Source organism: Lithobates pipiens, unplaced genomic scaffold, assembly GCF_037356315.1.
Source record: "Lithobates pipiens isolate NorthernLeopardFrog02 unplaced genomic scaffold, aLitPip1_a1.2 Scaffold_13, whole genome shotgun sequence".
Lineage (NCBI taxonomy): Eukaryota > Metazoa > Chordata > Amphibia > Anura > Ranidae > Lithobates > Lithobates pipiens.
The window spans coordinates 305,080,672-305,098,028 of NW_027507718.1; positions in this window are offsets into that span (position 1 = coordinate 305,080,672).

The window sequence follows — 17,357 nt, forward strand, 5'->3', positions numbered from 1 at the left end:
ATGTTGTTTATGCAGCCTTTTTTTTTTTTTTTTTTTTTTTTATGCTGACTGGAGGTTTCTTTCTGTTTTTTTCTATTTTCTCACGTACTGATGTTTTCTTAGAACTCCGAAATTTAATATTCGGATGCTACTGTTGATGTCGGGCGGGGAACCCCCTCCTTATTGGGAGGGGTCCATATCTCCTCCTTAGGTCTCTCAGTGTTTGTCTTAGGTTTGTCTTTTTGCTCTCCGAGCTTTCAATCCTGTCTTGCAACACCGTCATTGTAATCCCCTGCGAGGGAGTTAAGTTCATGTATTATTTGCTATACTTCAATAAAAAATTTAAACTTCAAAAAAAAAAAAAAAAAAAAATAAGGAATAAGGAAAAAGGAAAAAAACACATCTGCGCATCAATAATTCAAATATCATACACAGCCAAGTAAACAATTATATACTGCAAGACCCAGTGGAGGCTGGTGTTTTTTTGTTTGGTGGGGGTGGAAAACAACCAACACCCCCCAGGGCAACTCAAACCATCCTGCTTTCCACCGGCCAGTCCACCGACACTCACCCCATCTTGGTGGCAAGGACTGGGCATCCATGGAGCTGCGGCATCCAGGCATCGGTGGGGACCGGGCAGCTCTTCTCCTCCTCGCTTCCACTGTGCATCTCCTCCTCTCCTACTAGGCATCCAATAAGATCGTCTGTCCTTTCAGCCAATCGAGTTATGGGTATCAGATCCACTTCCCGATTTTGGCGGGAGGAGGATCAGTGTTGCAACAGCGAATATTCATTTTCTGTTGCAACACACCAGGGTTGGCTCTGGATGCATCCTCAGGGTCCCGAGCCTACCCTATTTTGAAGCTTATTAGGGCTTATGGCTCTGATCAGGTGCTTAAAAAAAAAAAAACCTGGCCGCTGTAGTTCATGCACCTGGTGAGGCATGAATCTATCCATTGCATATGGGGGGGAGAGAGGGGGAAGGGCTCCAGCACCCCTAATGGACTGGCTGCCCCTAATGGACTGGTCAACCCTAATGGACTGGCCGCCTCTGGAAAGACCCTGACATCAGTAATTATACAGTAAGGCCTGATCTGATCTGTCTACTTGCTTCTGGTCATTGACTTAAAAAGTATAGAAATCATTGGATCATCATGACAGTCAACTAACATTTACAGAGTTCAGCAATGGCAGCCTATGTATTTCTCTCATTACAGGTTTTCTATCATAAAGGAAAAGTGAGTACATACCAGTAAAGTTGTAGAAAGCCTCTATATCCTGGGGGGAGGTTTCTGGGATCCGCAAAAGAGCCAGCAAGATGGGGTGTTCTCCATTGGTGCGTTCTTCTCTGCTTCTCTTTGCCGTTCTCTCCTCCTCTCTGGTTGATGAGAGATGGTTCACCTTTCTTTTCATCATCTTTCCTTCTGTCCAGTTCAGGAGATCAATGTTTGTAATGGGGGGATGTAGGTGTATGCTCTGTCCAAATGGAGATTATCAGATAGATATATTATCACTATTTATCAGAAATCAAAGAAATTCAAATACAAAACCTTATACAAACTGTAATTTACTCCCCCCCCTTCCCCCACAGCTGTATTCAGCTATCCCCCACCCCCAAACTCCCCAAAAACCCTTAATCTATACTTTTATATCAATATCACTTCTATTTTAATAAATTCAATGAAAAAAGAAATTCAAAATTTATAAGAAAGTAAGCCTGGTCAGCGGTCCGGGTTTCTTCTGTCTTCACACAGCGATGCGATAACCATCCAGCTCTGCAGTCAGACTGAAGTGATAGTTGGAGTTGACCTAACCCCAGGTGCAGCCTGTTGCTATGGATACTGTAAAGACAAGACTGGACCTAATCAATGAATACAAAAATTATATATATATATATATATATATATATATATATATATATATATATATTTCATTCAATTCTATGCATTGCAGATCAGATGCTGTATTTGGAAACACAGGGAGAAATGGAGGTGAGGATGAGCTGTGGTGTGGGATGGAAAATGCAGACATGTTGCAGATTTCTGCACCATAGCTCACTAGGGTTGCCACCTTTTCTTCAAGTCAAACCCGAACACTTTAGCAGCGCACAGCAATTTTTTTATAGTATAAGCTATTAGGGAGTGCTCCACGGTCTCGGCCTTAGGAAAGGCCACGGCTTCGGCCTGCCTGCCAATACTCTGTGGTACCCTGCGGGCTAATCACTGCATCACAATACTAAGCACAGCGGTTATGAATGAAACCTATTTGCAAAAGTTGTGCTTACATTGTGATCATGTGACCAGGAGTCACCATGTGCTAGGTAATGTACAAGTACAAAGCCTGGCCTTTAGCTATCGCCTGCCCACAGTAAAACTACTTAGGGAAGACAGAAAGTGGTTAAAGCCTAACCCCATGTTTACTTTAACATTGGTCCAAACTATCCTCACAGTATAGAGTAAAAGACCCCAGATGTCTCTGCCAATGCTATCACAAGGAATGAAAAAAAAACGATAAAAAAAATAGAGACAATGCAAAAATAAAACATTTTAACTAAAATAAATAATAAAATAAAACATATTTAAAGCACCCTTGTCCCCACTGCTCACGCATATGTAAATGGTGTCCGCACCACACATGTGAAGTATCGCTGCACACATGTAACTCTAAACTGGGAATCTGTAAAGGCTTATAAAGCATCTCCTATAAAGACTTTTAAGTACTGTCGTTTGGCACCGTTCCACAAGCGTGTGCAAATTTAAAGCAGGACATGTTAGGTATATATTTACTTGGCGTAACATAATTTTTTATATTTTATCACCAATTGGGTACTAAATTGTGTTTTTGTGCATTAATGTTCACTAACGTGTTTTTTTTCAAAGAAATTGCGTTTAAAAAACAGCTGCGCAAATATCATGTGACATGAAGAAATTGCAACACACACAATTTTATTCTCTAGGGCCACTGCTTAAAAATATATACATTTTTGGGGCTTTAAGAAATCGTCTAGCAAAAAAAAAAAAAATGATGGGGGGCCCACAGCGCGGCGATCATGGATGACGTGTATCCCTCGGACACAGCCCACCCCCGATCTGTGGGATTTTCATCCCCATCCACCCCCCCGATACATGTGACCGGCCGTGTCCAATCACTGCCGGTCACGTGTACTGTGCTGTTACAGCACTCATGCACGTGCCTAGGGCACGTGCAGAGCGGCGATCGGGGATGCGGCTTGTCATCCTAACACAGCCCAACCCCGATCGCAGTAAAGAGCCAATGAAATTGGCTCTTTACCCCATGACCTGCTGTGTCCAATTACAGCTGGTCACAGAGTGTAAACAAACCGCGGTAACGAGATGTTACCGGGTTCTCCTCCTCAAACACTGATCGTGTGTGAGAAGGAGATTGTGGTAACATCTCGTCACTGCCTACTGCACACCAATCACACACTGATTACCCCCCCCAATAAAGAGGACCTGTCACCAGCCATCAAAGTACCTGACATCACCCATCGCAGCCCATCTGAGTACCCGAGTACCTGTCAGCCAATCTGAGTACCCGAGTACCTTAGCACCTGTCTCAGCCCATCTGAGTACCTAAGTAACTGTCCAAGACAATCTGAGTACCTGTCCCAGCCCATCTGAGTACCTGAGTACCTATCCCAGCCCATCTGAGTACTCAAGTACCTGTCCCAGCCCATCTGAGTACCTGAGTACCTGTCATCCCATCTGAGTACCCGAGTACCTGTTCCAGCCCATCTGAGTACCTGTCAGCCCATCTGAGTACCCGAGTACCTGAGTACCTGTCAGCCCATCTGATTACCCAAGTACCTGTCACAGCCCATCTGAGTACCTGAATACCTGTCACAGTCCATCTGAGTACCCGAGTACCTGAGCACCTGTCAGCCCATTTGATTACCCGAGTACCTGTCTCAGACCATCTGAGTACCTGAGTACCTGTCCCAGACCATCTGAGTACCTGTCCCAGCCCATCTGAGTACCCGAGTACCTGTCACACCCCATCTGAGTACCCGAGTACTTGAGTACCTTTCACAGCCCATCTGAGTACCCGAGTACCTGAGTACCTGTCACAACCCATCTGAGTACCCGTCACAGCCCATCTGAGTACCTGAGCACCTGTCACAGTCCATCTGAGTACCTGTCACAGTCCATCTGAGTACCCGAGTACCTGAGTACCTGTCCTAGCCCATCTGAGTACCTGAGTACCTGTCAGCCCATCTGATTACCCAAGTACCTGTCACAGCCCATCTGAGTACCTGAATACCTGTCACAGTAAATCTGAGTACCCGAGTACCTGAGTTCCTGTCCTAGCCCATCTGAGTACCTGAGTACCTGTCCCAGCCCATCTGATACCCGAGTACCTGTCACAGCCCATCTGAGTACCCGAGTACCTGAGTACCTGTCACAGTCCATCTGAGTACCTGTCACAGCCCATCTGAGTACCTGAGTACCTGTCACAGTCTATCTGAGTACCTGTCACAGTTCATCTGAGTACCCGAATGCCTGTCACCAGCCCGTCGGAGTACCTGAGTACCTCTCACCAGCCCGTCGGAGTACCCGAGTACTTGTCACCAGCTCGTCGGAGTACCCGAGTACCTGTCATCAGCCCGTCGGAGTAACAGAGTACTGGTCACCAGCCCGTCAGAGTACCCGAGTACCTATTTGCAGCCCATGCCTCATAGAATACACATTGGGGTGTTTGCTTTCCAAAATTGGGTCATTTTGTGGGTAATTCCATTGTCCTGGTGCTCCAGGACCTTCAAAAGTGTGATAAGTAGGAACAAAATGAGATGTGTCATTTATACTCCTGGAACGCCTGAAGGTTCCACTTCCATGTTGGACCTCTGTATATGGCCAGGCTGTGTAAAAGTCTCACACATGTGGTATTGCAATACTCAGGAGGAGTGTAATTTTTGCTATATACATGCTATGTGTTAGAAATATCTTATAAATGGACAACTTTGTGTAAAAAATAAAAGATTTTAATTTTCTTTCCACTTTTTCTGAAGACTTGTGTAAAAAAATTAACCATTCAAAAGACTCATAATGCTTCATAGAATATACTTTGGGGTGTTTGTTTTCCAAAATGGGGTCATTTTGTGGGTAATTCCATTGTCCTGGTGCTCCAGAGCCTTCACAAATGTAATGTGGTCGTTAGGAAATTAGAGGTGCCATTTATGCTCCTAGAACACCTGATGGCGCTCCCTGCATGTTGGGCCTCTGTATGTGGACACGCTGTGTAAAAGTCTCACACATGTGGTATCGCCATACTCAGGATGAGTAGCAGAATGTATTTTGGGGTGTAATTTTGCTATGTACATGCTTTGAGTTAGAAATATCTTATAAACTGACCACTTCGTGTAAAAAAAAATATGTTTTCATTTTCTTTCCACGTTTTCCAAAGACTTGTAGAAAAAAAATAACTGTTCAAAAGACTCATTGTGCCTCATAGAATATACGTTGGGGTGTCTGCTTTCCAAAATGGGGTCATTTTGTGGGTAATTCTACTGCTCTGGTGCTCCAGGGCCCTCACACATGTAATAGGTCGTTAGGAAATTAGAGGTGTCATTTATGCTCCTAGAACCCCTGACGGTGCTCCCTGCATGTTTGACCTCTCGGTGTGGCCAGCCTGTGTAAAAGTTCCACACATGTGGTATTGCCTTACTCGGGAAGAGTTGAAGAATGTATTTTGGGGTGTAAATGGAAGTATGCATATGCTGTGTATGAATAATAACTTGTTGTTATGACAATTTTGTAAAAAAATATATAAAAAAAACATTCTTCTTTTTCCCAAGAATTGTGGGAAAAAATTACAACTTCAAAAAACTCACCATGCCTCTTACTAAATACCTTGGACTGTCTATTTTTCAAAAAGGGGTCATTTGGGGGGTATTTGTACTTTCCTGACATTTCAGAGCCTCAAGAAATGAGATAGGCCGTCAGTACATGAGGTGTGATCAGATGTGATCAATTTTCAATGATTTGCACCATAGCTTGTAGACTCTATAACTTTCAAAGTGACTAAATAATATAAACTAATTTATTTTTACCAAAGAGATGTAGCCGTATAAATTTTGGCCCAAATTTATGAACAAAAATGACTTATTTGGAAAATGTTACCATAGAATTAAAAAAAAAGTGTTTTTTTTTTCAAAATGTTCGCTCTTTTTTCACTTATGTCGCAAAAAATAAAAAATCCAGTGGTGATTAAATACCACCAAAAGAAAGCTCTATTTGTATGAAAAAAAATGATAAAAATGTTGTTTGGATACAGTGTTGCATGACTGAGTAACTGGCATTCAAAGTGTGAGAGCGCTGAAAGCTAAAAATTGGTCTGGTAAGGAAGGTGTATAAATGCCCTGTATTGAAGTGGTTAAAGAGTAGTTCTGACAAAAAAAAAAATTCAAAGTCATCAGCTACAAATAATCTAGCTGCTGACTTTTAATAATCGGACATCCACCTGTGCCAGGGTCCAGGGATGCAGGGGAACGAAGCCCTGCTGGTCTCCTCCTCTCTGCGGCGCAGGCATTGTCACTGTGGGCGCCCGGCATGCGCAAGCCGTGCTGCGCATTGTGACTGGCCGGGCAATCATCTGGGATCCATGGTGTGTCCCAGATGATTGCCAAGAGGGAGGGGGAGAGGTGAACTTACTTCCAGCGCCGCTGTGCCTGGGGGGAAGTGGGGGCAAAAAGCACAAAAAATGCATAGGTGTGAATCCAGCCTCGGTCCAAATGTAAAAATTATGACGAAGAGTACTTAACTGTTAGGCCTGATTCATACCTATGCATTTTTAGTACTTTTTGCATTTTGCAGATTTCCACTACAGAACGCGTTCCATAGGAAACCATGTTAAATGGACTGTAGTAGAAATCTGCAAAATGCAAAAAGCACTAAAATTGCACAGGTGTGATTTCAGTCTTAAGCTTAGTTTGAATCCAGACTTATTCCTTTATAAACTTGGTGTGTTGTGTAATATTACTGTCTATATCTCCCACATTTGCTGCCAGTCATCCTGCTCCAGAGGAAAAGCCTAGTTCAGATCCCCATTTAGTCACACCATGTATGTTAGCCAGGATGGAGAAGTCCCTTATAATAAATATAGGTGATTTGGGAAATGGGTCAAGCTCAATGGAAATATTTCTGATGTTTCCCTGTAAAAAATGTTAAAGCTCAACCCAATGCTATTTTTTTACGTACATTCCTACAGTAATATTGAAAATATTTAAAAAATATATTTCTGTCTCTAATGCTCGTCTCTTCTCAGGAGTTGAATGACAATGAGACCAAAGACATACTGTGTAGAGTATATACAAAAGTAGATAACCTGAGGATGTTATTAGTTATTGTTGCACTATTAAAGTTATTTAAATTAACTACTTCCCACCCAGCCAATGTACATATAAGGCCCGGGTGGGAGCCGCCTCCTTCTGACTGGACATTCATGAACGTCCTTCAGAAGGAGGGGGATCGCACGCGCGCGTGCCCGCGCAGCGGAGCGATCCCGATGCGCTCGTGTCACCCGGACACGGCGCATCTCGGATCGGCAGGAGGGCTCTGTGATTGGCCCTCTGATCCCAAGACAGCCGTGTCCAATCACAGACGTCATGTGATCAAAACAAACAGCCAAGGCTAGGTAATCGGCTCCTCCTCTCCTCACACGGAAGTTGTTGCTGAGGAGAGGAGAGTAGATTGCTGCAGCCGGCTGATGATCAGTGAGTATGAGCTGTTTTTACAGCTTTTTACTCACTGATCGCAAGTCTAATGTAAAACTGCAGTGTAAACACACATGTCCCCAAAATACACATATCACCACACATGACTCCAAAATACACATTTCACCACACATGTCCCCAAATAATAAAAAGACATGTCCCCAAATAAAAAAAACACATGTCCCACTAAAATCACATGTCCCAATGATTATCTGCACACATATGTACGTGATCACCTGCACACATCTGTAAATGATCATTTGCGTACATATGTCCGTGATCACACAAACCAATTATTATACACTTAAGGAATAGTGATGGACAAACTTCCGACGGGACGTTTCGCGAACGCGGACCACGAACGTGGCCGATAGTTTGCGAAACGGAACGTTCGCGGCGAGCCCCATTGACTTCAATGGGAGGCGAACTTCGCAAACCTATAGGTCAAATTTGCAGCCACAAAATAATTATTAGCTGGGCAAACATAGTCCCACCACATGGCCAATGACATAACACATGTATGAGGTGAATTTGGGATCGATAACTACAAGCATTCTTTTTTTATATGGGAAATTGTTCTGACAATTCAGGACTGTGGAGCGCATGAAGGCAATGGAGGAGAGGGAAGGTCAGGGACCAGGATAGGCAAAGAAGAGGGTGCAGGAGATGATCACCAGCAGCGTGACATACAGCAATGACACCTGCACCGTGATAGAGTCATCTGACAACAGCACCGTGATAGAGAGCACTGACATCAGCAGCGTGACATAAAGCATTAACACCAGCACCGTGACATACAGCATTGACAGCAACACCGTGATAGAGAGCACTGACATCAGCAGCGTGACATAAATCACTCACACCAGCACCGTGATATACAGCACTGACAGTAGCACCGTGATAGAGAGCACTGACATCAGAAGCGTGACATACAGCACTGACATCAGCACCGTGATATACAGCACTGACAGCAGCACCATGATAGAGAGCACTAACATCAGAAGCGTGACATACAGCACTGACATCAGCACCGTGATATACAGCACTGACAGCAGCACCGTGATAGAGAGCACTGACATCAGAAGCGTGACATACAGCACTGACATCAGCACCGTGATATACAGCACTGACAGCAGCACCGTGATAGAGAGCACTGACATCAGCAGCGTGACATTAAGCACTCACACCCGCACCGTGATATACAGCACTGACAGCAGCACCGTGATAGAGAGCACTGACATCAGCAGCGTGACATTAAGCACTCACACCAGCACCGTGATATGCAGCACTGACAGCAGCACCGTAAGCAGCCCCAGGAGGAAGTCAGCACAGCACAGGGATGGTATGATCTCCTCATAATAAGAACCCCTAGGAGTAAGTCAGCACAGCACAGGGATGGTGTGATCCCCTCATAATAAGCAGGCCCAGGAGAAAATCAGCACAGCACAGGGATGGTGTGATCCCCTCATAATAAGAACCCCCAGGAGGAAGTCAGCACAGCACAGGGATGGTGTGATCCCCTCATAATAAGAACCCCCAGGAGTAAGTCAGCACAGCACAGGGATGGTGTGATCCCCTCATAATAAGCAGGTCCAGGAGAAAATCAGCACAGCACAGGGATGGTGTGATCCCCTCATAATAAGCAGGCCCAGGAGAAAATCAGCACAGAAGAGGGGTGGTGTGATCCCCTCATAATAAGAACCCCCAGGAGTAAGTCAGCACAGCACAGGGATGGTGTGATCCCCTCATAATAAGCAGGCCCAGGAGGAAGTCAGCACAGCACAGGGATGGTGTGATCCCCTCATAATAAGCAGGCCCAGGAGAAAATCAGCACAGCACAGGGATGGTGTGATCCCCTCATAATAAGAACCCCCAGGAGTAAGTCAGCACAGCACAGGGATGGTGTGATCCCCTCATAATAAGAACCCCCAGGAGTAAGTCAGCACAGCACAGGGATGGTGTGATCTCCTCATAATAAGCAGGCCCAGGAGAAAATCAGCACAGCACAGGGATGGTGTGATCCCCTCATAATAAGAACCCCCAGGAGGAAGTCAGCACAGCACAAGGATGGTGTGATCCCCTCATAATAAGAACCCCCAGGAGTAAGTCAGCACAGCACAGGCATGGTGTGATCCCCTCATAATAAGCAGGCCCAGGAGAAAATCAGCACAGCACAGGGATGGTGTGATCCCCTCATAATAAGCAGGCCCAGGAGAAAATCAGCACAGCACAGGGATGGTGTGATCCCCTCATAATAAGAAACCCCAGGAGTAAATCAGCACAGGACAGTTATGGTGTGATCCCCTCATAATAAGAACCCCCAGGAGGAAGTCAGCACAGCACAGGGATGGTGTGATCCCCTCATAATAAGCAGGCCCAGGAGAAAATCAGCACAGCACAGGGATGGTGTGATCCCCTCATAATAAGAACCCCCAGGAGTAAATGAGCACAGGACAGGGATGGTGTGATCCCCTCATAATAAGAACCCCCAGGAGGAAGTCAGCACATCACAGGAATGGTGTGATCCCCTCATAAGCAGCCCCAGTAGAAATATGACACCGCTCAACCTCTTCAAAGAGGAGGGTAGGGGCATATAGTATGGTGTGCTTTTTTGGGACAAGGAAGTGAGCCAAATGAAGATAGAAGGTCTGTGTGCTTGATTAAAAAAATTGTTTATAGACATATACATGGTCTACTGGTCACATGTGTTGAATTCCTCCGAGATCCATGCCTCATTCATTTTTAGAAATGTGAGGTAGTTAACACTGTCGTGAGCTAGGCGAGTACACTTATCGGTCACGATCCCCCCTGCTGCGCTGAACGTCCTTTCGGACAGGACACTGGATGAGGGGCAAGCCAACAGTTCGATTGCAAATTGGGCAAGCTCTGGCCAGAGGTCAAGCCTGCCCACCCAGTAGTCCAGGGGTTCATCACTCCTCAGAGCGTCCATATCGGCCGTTAACCCAATGTAGTCGGACACCTGACGGTCCAGGCGTTCCCTGACGCTGTATCCGGATGACACCTGTCGATGGGTCGGCTGAAAGAATGACCTCATATCCGAAGTCACCAACACATCTTCAAACCGGCCTCTTCTTGCAGGCGCTGTTGGATTGGTACCCACAACTCCTTCTCTGGGAGTGGGAATTGCTCCTCTGCCAGCGCACGCAAAAGCAGAATGCAGCATTTCTCAAAGCAAGGCCTGGAAGTGCTTCATTCTGACAGCCCTCTGTGACGGCGGTAACATTTCCGCCATTTTGTGTTTGTACCGGGGGGTCTGAGTACGTTGCCACCCAGTACTGGTCCTTGACCCTTATGCTTTTTATACGGGGGTCCCTATTAAAACACTGGAGCATGAAGGCCCCCATTTGCACTAAAGTGGAAGCGGTGTGGTGGCCTGGCTCCTGCTCATCATCCAGGATAATGTCGTCCTCTTCATTCTCCTCTCCCCATCCACGCACAACAGAGATCCCAGAAAGGTTTAAAGCATGCTCTTCTTGCTCCTCCTCATCCGCCCCGGCACCATCCTCCTCTGACTCCTCTTCAGACTCCTGTTGTTGACTTGTCTCAGATAGAGTAGCCCCCCCTGGGAATTCATCCAGCATTGCGACTTCCTCATCTTCCCGCTCCTGCTCCTCCACAGCCTGATCAATGACACGACGCAATGCACGCTCTATAAAGAAGGCATAAGGTACCATGTCACTGATGGCACCATGGCTGCGACTGACCAGTTTGGTGATCTCCTCAAATGGCCGCAGAAGTCTGCATGCGTCGCGCATGAGCAGCCACTGGCGCGGTGAAAAAAAACCCAGCTCCCCAGAACCGTTTCTGCCGCAGAGTTCATACAGGTAGACGTTAACTGCACATTTCTGCTGGAGCAGCCTATCAAGCATATCAAGCATATAATATCAGCGGAAAAGGAGGAGGCAGCTGAGGAGGAGAGGGAGGAGGATGGAGTAGGAGGAGGAGGAGAAGAAGAGTCAGGCCTGCATGCAATCCGTGGCGGTAAAACCAAATCTACACGGGTGCCACGGGTTACATGCTTGACGGCCGTCAGAAGGTTCACCCAGTGGGCAGTAAAAGTGATATACCTTCCCTGCCCGTGTTTGCTAGACCACGTGTCTGTGGTCAGATGTATCTTGGCACCGACACTGTGTGCCAGAGATACATTCACTTGCCGCTGAACATGGCCATATAGCTCTGGGATGCCCTTCTCTGAGAAATACTTCCTTCCTGGGACCTTCCATTGTGGTGTTCCAATGGCCACAAATTTGCGAAAGGCCTCCGAGTCCACCAGTTTATATGGCAGTAGTTGGCGGGCTATGAGTTCTGACAAGCCAGCCGTCAATCGTTGGGCAAGAGGGTTATCCGGCGTCATCATTTTTTTACGCTCGAACATTAGGCCCACTGAAGCCTGCCTTTTTGCAGAAAAATGTGAGCTTGGCGTGATGGAAGGTGGAGTGGAGGACAATTGTGAGGAGAGAGGAGAAGGAGAAGTAGAAGACGAGGCTGGACGGTGAGAGCCTGCAGTGTGGCTTTGTGTGTTACGTTGCTCCCACTCGGCTCGGTGATGGCTGCCCATGTGCCTTCTTAAGGCGGTCGTCCCTAGGTGAGTGTTGGGCTTACCGCGACTAATGCGTTGACTGCAAAGATTGCAGATGGCAACGCTATTGTCAGCAGCGGACACGTTAAAAAAAGCCCACACTGCGGAGCCATGTGCCGGTGTCCTGGGAGCGCCAGATGTGACCGTACATGGTCGATGACTCGCTCCTGATACATTTTCAGTCTGCTTTGTCCCTCCTGTGCAATGTAAGTTATTCCTGCTTCTCCTCCCTATCTGCTGGTCCATATCTCCCTCTGAACTCCCCTCCTCTTCCTCTCTTGTGGGTACCCACGTGACATCACTAGACACGTCATCATCAATGTCACCTTCCCCACCGCTATAAGTAGAGATCTCGGAGTAGGCAGCAACACCGGGGACCAACCTCCTCCTTGGGTTGATCTGGGTACTGTCATCAGACTGCTGAGTAGCGGTTGTTGCTACCTCCTCTTCCTGATCCAATACCAAGAGTGGCTGCGCATCAGAAATGTCCTCTTGATATGGATCGGAAAATAATTCCTGTGACTCAAGCGGAAAGTATGCGGTGGTGGTGGTGTTGTTGGTGGTAGTGTCTTTGGGGGTGCACATAGCAGAGAGTGAAGAAGAGGGTGCAAATCGAGAGGATGAGGAGGGTGCAGAAGAGTAAGGCTGAGTGAGCCACTCAACCAAGTCTGGTGCGTCCTTTAAAGTAATTGAACGCACCTTCTGCAACTTCCCACTTTGGCTCAAGGCTGTTGCTCCTGCCCTACCCCTACCACCCCTGCGGAAGGGCCTGCCTCTTCCTCTGCCTGTCATTTTTTAAATGACCCTGTGACAAAACTCTTAGTCCCTATACCGCTGAAGGACTGCTGCAGTATAGGGCAGCGGTCAGCAGTGGTGCACCTCAACCCTATCTATTGTGGACCGATACCGGTCCTTACAGAACAGCAGACTGTACCTCACTCAACCCTATGTACTGTAGCACCCTTCACCAAGTTACCAGTCCTTATAAGGACCTTTGTGGACCAAGTAGGTTGTGTGTGACTGATTAGCAGACTGTACGTCAGTCCCTATACTGCTGAAGGACTGCTGCAGTATAGGGCAGCGGTCAGCAGTGGTGCACCTCAACCCTATCTATTGTGGACCGATACCGGTCCTTACAGAACAGCAGACTGTACCTCACTCAACCCTATGTACTGTAGCACCCTTCACCAAAATACCAGTCCTTATAAGGACCTTTGTGGACCAAGTAGGTTGTGTGTGACTGATTAGCAGACTGTACGTCAGTCCCTATACTGCTGAAGGACTGCTGCAGTATAGGGCAGCGGTCAGCAGTGGTGCACCTCAACCCTATCTATTGTGGACCGATAACGGCCCTTACAGAACAGCAGACTGTACCTCACTCAACCCTATGTACTGTAGCACCCTTCACCAAGTTACCAGTCCTTATAAGGACCTTTGTGGACCCAGTAGGTTGTGTGTGACTGATTAGCAGACTGTACGTCAGTCCCTATACTGCTGAAGGACTGCTGCAGTATAGGGCAGCGGTCAGCAGTGGTGCACCTCAACCCTATCTATTGTGGACCGATACCGGTCCTTACAGAACAGCAGACTGTACCTCACTCAACCCTATGTACTGTAGCACCCTTCACCAAGTTACCAGTCCTTATAAGGACCTTTGTGGACCCAGTAGGTTGTGTGTGACTGATTAGCAGACTATACGTCAGTCCCTATTCAGTCCCTATACTGCTGAAGGACGGCTGCAGTATAGGGCAGCGGTCAGCAGTGGTGCACCTCAACCCTATCTATTGTGGACCGATACCGGCCCTTACAGAACAGCAGACTGTACCTCACTCAACCCTATGTACTGTAGCACCCTTCACCAAGTTACCAGTCCTTATAAGGACCTTTGTGGACCCAGTAGGTTGTGTGTGACTGATTAGCAGACTGTACGTCAGTCCCTATACTGCTGAAGGACTGCTGCAGTATAGGGCAGCGGTCAGCAGTGGTGCACCTCAACCCTATCTATTGTGGACCGATACCAGTCCTTACAGAACAGCAGACTGTACCTCACTCAACCCTATGTACTGTAGCACCCTTCACCAAGTTACCAGTCCTTATAAGGACCTTTGTGGACCCAGTAGGTTGTGTGTGACTGATTAGCAGACTGTACGTCAGTCCCTATACTGCTGAAGGACTGCTGCAGTATAGGGCAGCGGTCAGCAGTGGTGCACCTCAACCCTATCTATTGTGGACCGATACCGGTCCTTACAGAACAGCAGACTGTACCTCACTCAACCCTATGTACTGTAGCACCCTTCACCAAGTTACCAGTCCTTATAAGGACCTTTGTGGACCCAGTAGGTTGTGTGTGACTGATTAGCAGACTATACGTCAGTCCCTATATTGCTGAAGGACTGCTACAGTATAGGGCAGCGGTCAGCAGTGGTGCACCTCAACCCTATCTATTGTGGACCGATAGCGGTCCTTACAGAACAGCAGACTGTACCTCACTCAACCCTATGTACTGTAGCACCCTTCACCAAGTTACCAGTCCTTATAAGGACCTTTGTGGACCAAGTAGGTTGTGTGTGACTGATTAGCAGACTGTACGTCAGTCCCTATACTGCTGAAGGACTGCTGCAGAATAGGGCAGCGGTCAGCAGGGGTGCACCTCAACTCTATGTATTGTGGACCGATACCAGTCCTTACAGAACGGCAGACTGTACCGCAGTCAACCCTATGTACTGTAGCACCCTACACAGACCAAGTTACCAGTCCTGATAAAGAGCTTTGTGGAACAAGTGAGTTGTGAATGATTAGCAGACTGCAGCAGAAGGGCAGCAGTCAAGTATAATATTCTTTCTATATTTGAAAGAAAGAATATTATACGTGTACAAGCCTATTACCATACCACTGATACCAGACCTGAAAAGAACCTTTGTGGAACTAATAGTAACAGCAACTGTTTAAACTGACCCTCACTGCCTGACACACTGCTTCCTTCCTGTCCCTATACAAACTGGCAAAACAGAGGAGACTGGAACAATTACTGGTTACTCGAATAGCACTTTTGTGGACCTGATAGTAACAGCTAATGATGATGATGATGACTAATCTGGCTGTCCCTAAAATAGCAGCACACAGCGCTCTGTCCCTTTATCTAAACTGACAAAAGACACTCAGGCTGCTGCAACAATCAGTAGCACAGCAAACCTATATACACCTAACACCTATACCAGTTCTGAAAAGAACTTTTGTGTACCAAATAGCTAGTGGTTTATCTGTCCCTGCTCCAAACAGCAACCTTTCCCTATAGTGACAGAAGAAAGAATGTAAAATGGCCGCCGGATCGGGTGTATTTATAAGTTAGGGGGAATGTCCAAGTGTCCATGTGCTGTCATGTCTCAATTGGCTGTCCTGTACCCCATGATGGATGTGTCATCAGATCAAAGTTCCTTTACACAGTAAAAACACGGAAGTCCGCCAATAGTCCGCCGAACTGGCGGACCGCGAACAGCCGAAATTCGCAGCGAAACGACCGTCGGGCGAACTGTTCGGCCATCCCTATTAAGGATTTTTTTTTACCAAAAACATGTAGCAGAATACATTTTGGCTTAAATTTATGACAAAATTAGATTTTATTGGATTTCTTTTAAAATAGAAAAAAGAAAATATTGTTTTTTTTCCTAATTTCCTCTTTTTTTGCCCTTATATCGCAAAAAATAAAAAACGGAGTCGTGAATAAATACCACCAAAATAAAGCTCTATTTGTGCGAAAAAAATGATAAAAATTTCATTTGGGTACAGTGTAGCATGACCGCGTAATTGCGAGAGCGATGAAAGCTGAAAATTGGGCTGGGAAGGAAGGGGGCGAAAGTGCCCTGTATTGTAGTGGTTAAAAAGTGTGATATTTTAAAATAGAGGATTTGACAATTGTATTGGAGACTAGAGAAAGTCCAATACTATAGTATAGATTGTGGAGGGCAGAAAAACAATTCTTCTGAATAGAGCAAATTCTCTAGCCCTGGATAAAAGGGAACCATACCCTACTATCCCTAGATACTTTGTGAGGGAAATGTGTACGGATATAACATTCTCTGAGAACGTGATATCTTTTCCTAGTTTAACCACTTGCCGACCGCCGCACGACGATGTACGTCGACAGAATGGCACGGGCAGGCATAAGGGCTTACATGTACGTCCTTGCCTGCCCGCCGGTCGGGGGCCCGATCGGGCCCCCGCCCGGTGCCTGCGGCGGTCGGTATTCGTTCGGGAGCGATCCCGGACGAGGGGACGGCCATTAATTCATGGCCACCCCCTCGCGATCGCTCCCGACGAATGAAAATGTCCCGTGACATCATTTCCTCTCCTGTAATGTAAACACAGGAGAGGAAGTGATGTATTCTCTCCTCCGTGTCGGTATTTTTCGTTCCGGCACCGAGGAGAGAGGTTCGGTGAGTTGCACCAACACACCACACATACAGTAGAACATGCCAGGCACACTCACACCCCCCCTTTACCCCCCGATCACCCCCCAATTACCCCTGCCCCCCCAGTCACAGTGACACCAATTGCTTTTTTTTTTTTTTTGCATTGGTGTCATTTGTGACTGTAATAACTGTTAGGGCAGTTAGGGTTAGCCCCCTTTAGTTCTAATGTGCCCCCCTAACCCCCCCAATAAAGGTTTAACCCCGTGATCACCCCCCGTCGCCAGTGTCACTAAGGCTGGGTTCACATTGCAGCGGTTTATGAGAACGAATGTGATTCGCACCGCACTGCAGTGCAAATCACATCCGATCTCTGTGCGATTCGAGTTCAGCCATACAGATAGTATGGCTGAATTCGTGTCGCACCCGCCGCACCCGCCGCAAATTCGCACGGGACCCTTTTTTGGCCCGCAGCAGAATCAGATGGCATGGGTGTTCACACCATGCGATCCGAGTTTGCAGATCGCACTGCGATATGCGAACTGATCTGGGGGTGTCATTAACATTTCACTGACACTCCCAGCAGTTCGCATAGGGCAGTGTGAACTGCCGCCGGGAGGCATGCGATGCGGGAACCCGCCGC